General features: G+C 55.2%; 1 long non-coding RNA gene across 1 annotated transcript; it reads right to left on the reverse strand.

The window, feature by feature from the left end:
* Positions 1 to 2,940: 2,940 nt before the first annotated feature.
* On the reverse strand, positions 2,941 to 7,654 carry LOC137863217 (uncharacterized). Its single transcript, XR_011100748.1, has 3 exons — positions 5,374 to 7,654; positions 4,775 to 4,831; positions 2,941 to 4,205 (listed from the first exon to the last, which is right to left on the reverse strand). It is a non-coding gene; the product is annotated as an uncharacterized lncRNA (long non-coding RNA).
* Positions 7,655 to 7,890: the final 236 nt, after the last annotated feature.

The following is a 7,890-nucleotide window of genomic DNA, read 5'->3' on the forward strand; positions in this document are numbered from 1 at the left end:
CTGTTCCTTTTAAAGAGCTCGCTGGCAGGGAAAGGTGCCTTGAAACCATCAAATGTTTTCACAGATTAAAATAAGAAGGAGAAAGGACAATTTGGCAACTCTTTATTATTCAGGATTTTGCCCCAGGCAGGGGTAATGACACCTGCCTTGGGAAAAACCCCAAAAACCCATCCTGCAGCCTCACAACAAATCCTCCCCCAGGGCTGCGGCCCATCGGAGCGGGTACCTCAAAGGTGTGCGGTTCTGCAGGCAAAAATCTAGAGGACTTCTTGGCTCCACGCTCCTAAAAGCACGGGTGGACGTTTTCAAAATGCCAAATCCTGGGGCTGGTTGTATGTGAGCAGCATCGGGAAGGAGCCGCGGCGTCCTGTGCGGAGACAGGCGGTCCTGTGGCTGGTCCGAGAGCAAATGTCACCGTTTCTGTGGGGAGGCGCGTATTTGAACAACAGCAAAACCCTTATTTTACCGAATCTTTTCAATTTGAAAAACAAACTCGCAGCGAGCGGTCGCTATTTGACTAGCGGGGAGCCGTGCAGATGGACACTGAAGATACAGAGGAACCCGCAGCACAGCCCGTGGAGGGCTGAGCGCATCCCCCAGCCCCCTGCGTGCTCCCAGCTCCTCGCAGAGCCCAGCTCCGTGCCTCCTCCCAGCCCAGTGCACTCCACCAGTGCCCCCAGTCTGCCCCAGGTGCCACTGGGGTGCTTTTCACCAAAGGGGTGTAGCTCAAATGTCACCGTGCAGGTGGCAAGCAGGAGGCGCAGGGCACATCCCGTCCTGTTTTTGGGTGCACAGAGGGGTGTGCACCAGCCCTGGGCACCATCCTGCGGGTGCTGAGCTGCCCGTGACACCCCGCACCCCCCTGCCCTGCCTGTGCCAGCTGAGGGCTCGCAGCACCTTGCAGGAACAGCAAAGCTGGGGGTTAACAGCATCCCATTCAAAGGGCTTTTTCTATAAAAAAAAATGAATAAATAAAATCCCATTATTTACAGCTCCTACCTCCTCAAGGGTGAATTTGCAGCCACGTCATTAAGCACAGACAAAAGCCTTTAAGCAGGCTCGGGCGGGGATATTTACAGCCCAGGCGGGATGAAGCTGGGGTGAAGCCCTGCGCCCCCCGTGAGCGCAGCCCCCGGGGCAGCCGCGTGCCCTCGCGCTGCGGCCGCGTATCCAGGAGCAGCCTCGTCCCCGGGAACCACACGGGGCCACGCTGACCCCACACACCTCTGCGTGCCTGCTGTGACATGGAAACCCATTAGCAGGCTGGCTGGGAGACACACGTTGGCTGAAAGGGAGGCAGACCCATAAAAACAAGCACCGATCCTTTTCCTGCACCCGCTGGATCCTCCTGCAGGGCCACATCCTTCCCGCCCGTGCCGCTCTTGATCCTTCCATCAGCTGTCCTGGCGGGGTGTAAATCACCGAGCATCCTCCCGAGGCTGCGGGCACCCCGCAGAGCAGCGGCTGTTTTCAGTGGATGCCCACGGAAATTAAACGTTAATGGGAGAGGCAGCATCGCGCCGCACCAAGTGAATTAAAACTTGGATTGCCTTGGTTCTGGGGGGGGGACCAGGGATGTGGAGGGGAGACTGTGCCCCCCAGGGCACAGCAGCACCATGTCACCATGCCTGGCTATTAAACCATGGGCACTTTAGGGAAGCATCCATGCTGGGGGGGGGCTGTGAGCCTGCAGAGACCCCCAGGGGCTCCGGGCAGCAAATGGTCACGGCGCTCCTGCGCTTTCCTGGTGCAAGGAGCACTTTGTGTCCTTCTTCCTAGGGCAGCCCGGAGAGCCCGTGGTGGTATCGTGCTGTAATGAGCCCCTGCGCTCTGGTGCAAAATGATGTGCTTCTAACACTCTGGTTAATTCTTGTGTTCGACCTTCATAGAATAATCAGGTTAATGTGGTTCGGGGGCTGAGCGAGCCCAAGCTCCCCGCACATAATTCAATAACGGTTTGGAGAGCGAGCTCCTCGGATGCTCGTGTTGTCATGGAACCCGTGAAATAAGATTAATCGGGGCAGAGGAAAAGAAAGTGAGAAATCAGAGACTAGTTGGGAGGATAAGAGGAGCCGAGGAGGATTGCCATCGAATACCAATAACGTTCTCATCTGAACATCTCCAGACCTCTTAAAGCACCGGGAGATTTGCTACTCCTTCGCAGAAGGAGCAGCGTGCTGGTCTGCACGGGGTCTCACACAACAATTCACGGGTCAGGCACTTGCAGGGGAAAGAAAAGGCACCAGAAAATGCTCTGGGTTCTTTCCACCCTGCCCCGTGGCGCAGCCCCCGCCGCGGCACAAATCCAGCTCCTGGGGCTGAGCCCGCGCAGCTCCCAGCTCCTCGCCTGGGGCAACGGGCTGCACAGCCCTGATTAATTGCATTAATTAGGGCAAGATGGGAAACACGAGAAACGCTGTAAATCTCCTCCTGTGAAGGAGAAAATCATTCCTGAATTGATTCTGAGCCACCAGAGAGCTATCTGTGGAGCAAAGGGCCCCTGCCCTGCCTGCACCCTGCAGCAAGGGGTCCGCCTCGTCCCGTCGGGTCAATGAGACATCCTCGTCCCTCCAGAGTTCTTGTTAAAAATATCAGATGGATAAAAAAGCATCTCACAAGAGGCAGAACCACAGAGGTAGGTGGTCAGGGCCACCTCTGCAGGCAGCCCCAGTGTGTGTGTGTGTGCAGGGGGACAGATCCCTGCCCCCAGCCTCCCCAAAGGCACCCTGCAAACAATTTATAGGGCACCCACCCAGGAGCTGGTGGGCACGGCTAGATGGTATTGAGACAAATGATGGTGCACGATCTAGTGGCAGGAGGCAGCACTAAATCAAAGCCGCTGCTGCTGGTAGGTGTTGGAGCCATCGCGTTTGGATGCGGGTTGGCACAGACCCTGATTTGGGGAGGGATGATTTGGGGAGGGATGTTGTGCTGTTAGAGCCTCGTTTCCTTCACACCCCACCTGGCAGGCACGCATTGAGAGGTTGGTTTTCTGGGAGGTGCAAAAAAAAAGGGGGGAAACTGTTTTAAAAGGAAGGGGAGCAACTTTCTTCTGAGACCTCTTTAATGGTGCTCTGAGCATCTTACATCAGAAATCACTCCAGAGATCATTTAGACGTGCTTAGCTGATAATTTAAGCTGATAATTAAAAAATGATTTATTGACAGAAGCTTTAGTGGAAAAAGATGTTAGAGTTTCGTGTTAAATCCATAAAAGTCCTCGTTCGCCTCCTTTAGACTCGAGTATTATTTATAACAAGCCCTTACACCCAGAGGGGTGGGTGAGAGGAAGATCCTTGTAGCTGCTGCTTCCCCCGGGGGGATGAACCCTCCTTGGTGCATCCTTCGCTGGGACAGGACCCGAGGAATCACTCACTGTTTAACACTTCACCACGCTGCTCTTATCACTTTGCCAGGGTTTCCTTTGCTCACCAGAGAAGGAAAACCCCAGCACCTCAGTGCAGGACCCCGGAGCAGCGGCATCCCTCGGCCAGCCCCGGCCCCGCTGGGGGTGAGCGGTGCCGGCTGCTGGGGCACGGGAAGACAGCAATTAGAGCGAGCGCCTCCTGCAAAATAAAGAAAACTTCGTTTCCTGCAGGCTCGACAGCACATTCTGCATTTGGCAAGGCCAGAAGAAATCCAGGGAAATGCCACTGATGGCAGCAAAATTGCTTCTGCTTCCTTTGCAGCAGTTGCTCGGGGTCAAAGTCTTCCCTCGCACGCTCTCACCAAGCTCTGTCGACAGCAGAAGGGATTGCCTGGGATGGCCCACTGCTAAGCAGCTCCGTGCTAGTTTAATTAACATTTACTCCACACCGTGCCCACGGATTCACCTGATGGGAGAGGACAAACATTTTCCGAGCTGATGCGCTCCCGGAGGAACGCTCGGGCGCCAGCGAGCTGCGCTGAAGGCGGCTCGGCGTTGGGATATTTGCTTTATCTCTCCTCGCTGTGCAATTTCTTCCTCTGCTCCCCCACCATTTGCATTTTGTCACTCGAAGGCTGCAAAGCCTGGGAGGGATTAGCAAGCAGAGGCGGTGTTTGTGAGGAAGGAGGAGGAGGAGGAGGAGCAGGAGGGCTGTGAGCAGCTCAGCGCGACGCTGGCGATGCCGGGGCACCTGGACTACAGCTTCCAGCATGCTCTTGCTGGCCTCTTGCTGCGCTGCACGCCGGGACTGCCAGCAGAGCATCACCCCTGGTCCTTCCCTGCAAAACTGCCCAAAATTGAGGAAGAGGAAGAGGAAGAAAGCTCCGTGCCCCCGGCCGGGGGTGCCCAGCTCAGCGCCCTGCGGTGACTGCGCTCCCCTCGTCCCCGCTGCCAGGAAAGTTGCAATCAGTGCAGCCTGCAGCAGCGCATTGTATAACTTTAATTAGGATTTAATTTAGATGGGAGGAGATAACTCTTACATGTTTACTAAATATCAATTAATTGTCTGAGATACATTTGTTGCCGCGCAGAACAATGCTACAGATGCGTATCGCGCCGCTGCTAAACCTTCGTAAACACTTGCTTTTACCAAACAATCGGCTCTCAAGGCATAGCAGCTACGCCACGAGATGAAATTAAAAGATTAGCCCGAGCTGGTGCATGGTTTCGGGGAGAATTGAGGGGCTGGGGAACGGCATCGCGCCCTCCTCCTGCCACCCCGTACCCAGGTCCGAGGGGGGCTGCGGGCGTCCCATACCCCTGCAGAAGGAATTTGGGGCAGAAACCTGGATCCTGCAGCACCCCGACCTGTCCCCTGCACTGCCTCGGCCCCAGGATTTGTGCTCACCGTGTGCTGGAGGCAGCCAAGTGTGAGGCAGAATCTGAAAGCGATGCTCCGTCAGCCCTGCGCGGACGAGAGCGGGATTGTCACAAACAATGACTTTCTTTATCCCCTCGCGTTTTGTTCCCATGGCATGAAGGTCAGGAGGAAAGTAGATTTATTAAAGCATAAACAAACTGCATAAATGCTTATGGTAATTCCACTTCCGTTAAAAATACCGGTTATTTTTAAAGCTACTTTAAATTATCTCCTTTCTAATGAAAACTCGCATGTAATCTGTTAGTGAGGGATGTCTGTTGAACCATGAATTATTCAAAGAAGTCTCTGTTCTGTTATCTGGAGTCTCTGGAGATTATTCCCACCATTGTCCGTTGTGATGGGTCATTATGCACTCTGTGAATTTAATCTTTTAGGCTATCCAGCAGCACAGAAAAAATGTATGAATAACAATTTTCCTGTAATAACCTTCAACTAACCTTTCAACCAGAGTGAGTAATTCCAATCCTATTTTCACATCAATAGAAGAGTCAAAGCTAGGCAATTATCTCTTATCTGTTCCATAACCCTCCCCCTTTAATTTTTAAAAAGGATGTTAAAGTACTTACTGGAGGCAAGAAGAAGAAAGGAGGCTGGAATGAAGTATGGGCAAATTTCGATGAACAGTGATAGGGGTGCGCTTTGGATAATTATTAATTTCTGTCCTCCCCCCGCCCTGCTGCTGCATTCCTCCGCGCCTGCTGGCACACCAGTTGCCTCCCACGGCCCTCCTGCAGGAGTGGCTGCGCCCCCCCTCCAGCCCCGCAGCCCCCCTGTTTCATCCCCCTGCGGGTTCAGCATCCCTGCTCCCAGCACCAAGGGCTCCGGGCAGCGGAGATGGCTTTGGCACGCACAGGTTGCCTTTGGAAGAGGCCGTAAAGATGGCTCTTTCTAGGAAAAAGTGAGCAAAAAGTCAGGCACCAGCATCCGACGGGCCAGGGGGAGCAGAAAATGCTGCCTGGAAAAGGCATCGGTCTCATCAAAACCCAACCCTGGTTCTCCTGCAATGGGAGGGATGTCCCTGGAGATGTCAGGCACAGGCTGGGGCCACCTGGGGGACCCCAACCAGCTCAGCATCCTTCCCCGTGCTGCATCCCTGCCGTATCACCTATAACCATGTGGGAACCCCGACCGTGCTCCAGCACCACCCAGGGCCCAGCAGCACTGGTGTGGGACAAGCACCAGCCGTGGGACGGGGTCGGGAACCTGCAGGGAGCGAGCAGAGGCCGCGTGTCGCGACACGGGGGCGCGGTGAATCACCAGCTGGTTCGATTTGAGTTTGCTCAGCCGGGCACCGCACCAGCGATGTTTGAAGGTCAGAGGTTTGTGATGATAAGCGGAGAATGAGTAAGCTGATTGCCAGCCTCAAACTCTCCAGTGGGAATTTATATCAGCTGAACTCCGGAAAAAACTCTCCAAGCTGCAGGAAGAGACGTTTTATTGGTGAGAGAGGCTCCGGCTGGGGCAGGAGCAGGGCGGGGAGGGGGTTGTCCTTGCTCCCAGCTCCAGCTCCCCGTCCTCCCTCTGTGCTCAAAGTGCTTTTCTCATCTGGTCGGAAATGGGCAGGAATAAACAGCTCCCCTCTGGCTGCCAAATTGCATCCCGTGCCCCGGCACATTGTGCAGAGCTACCGGATTTGGAGATGTTGATTTTTTGCTGTGCCTTCTACCTCCTTACCCACCCACAGCACCCAGGACCCTCCAGGATGACCTCAGGCTGAGACCCTTCTTGTGGGGCAGTGCAGCAGTGCCTGGCCCCAGCAGAGCCCCATGGCAGCAGAGCCCCATCCCTGTGCTCCTGGCCTCACCCTGCGCCCCTTCCCCAAGGAAAACCAGCAGCAAGAGGCCACCGTGAGCCCCCCAGCAGCCGTGGATGCTCCTTGCCCCCAGCACCTTCCCCTTGCAGATGGAATCACCTTTATGGAGCAGGAACCCCAAAACAGTTTGGGGTCCCGTTGTGCCTCTGAGCTCCAACCCAACACGCCCAGGAGGACTGGGTATGGTGTCATGCACCCACACCACAGCTGGGTGCCCCGTGCTCTGCTTGCACCCCGTGCCACAGCCAGGCAAACACCCCAGCCCTGAGATCCGTGCCTCTGATCCTCTCTGCTTCTCTCTCTCTAAGGGGATTTCTGCCGTGCCTTTGCTCTTGCAGGAACCTGCAGCATCTGCTCCCAATTACAAGGCGCTGTATTTTGGAGGCCAAGCACTGGCAGGGTTTTGGGGGAGCGCGGCACTGCCTGCGCCGGCTCCAGAGGAATTTCAGGCTCACACCTGCAGCAGGGCATCCCTGGCAGCTGAGCCCAGGCCCCCTGCTAGAAGGAGGAGCATTGCACGTACGTGAGTCTGCAGAGCCAGAGCCACAACCGCAGCCCGAGCCATGTCCTGGCAGATCCCCTGCGTGCCCTGGCCCCAGCTGTTATTGCTGCAAACACAACAGCATCCATCAGCGCGAGCCCCCTTCCCCAGCCAGCGTATAAAATTACCCGATTTGCACTTGCTGTTTCCTTCAGGAACAGAAATATCGCCAGAGTCATCTGGGCCGGATTGCCAGTGCTGTGCTGCAACAGGATCGCATTTGAAAGTCTAATGACAGACATATTCCTCCTAATCAGAACAGTAATTTCATGGGCAAAACACCCCATTGTTTTGCAGAGAATGGCAACCAGGAAACAAGAATGCTGCATTAAACATTAATTGTATCAGTGCCCAGGCATTTAAGAGAGCAGGGACTTCTCAGAGCAGCGCACACCCGAGTTTCTGGGACAGTCGTCTTTAAGAGCCCTGGAAGTGGATGAGAAGGCTGATCCGCCGCCAGCTGGCAGGCTGTCGCGCTCTGGATAAATGCAGGCTATTGTTCAGGCGCTTTTACAACAACACCATCAAGCAAAAAGGGAAAAAAAAAATAATAGAAAAAAAAAAAAAAATCAGCTGGCAGCACAGAGGTGAGGCAGGAACAAGGATGCTCAGCGCGGGGGGCTGGCGGCACGGCTCTGGGGTGCTGGCAGCCCTGCTGCTGGTGATGCTGCGAGGCCAAATCCTGCCCGGTCCCTGGGCTGGGGGCACCCAGCAAGCTCGGTGCCCCCC

The sequence above is a fragment of the Anas acuta genome, chromosome 12 (genome assembly GCF_963932015.1).
Source record: "Anas acuta chromosome 12, bAnaAcu1.1, whole genome shotgun sequence".
NCBI classification, from domain to species: Eukaryota; Metazoa; Chordata; class Aves; order Anseriformes; family Anatidae; genus Anas; species Anas acuta.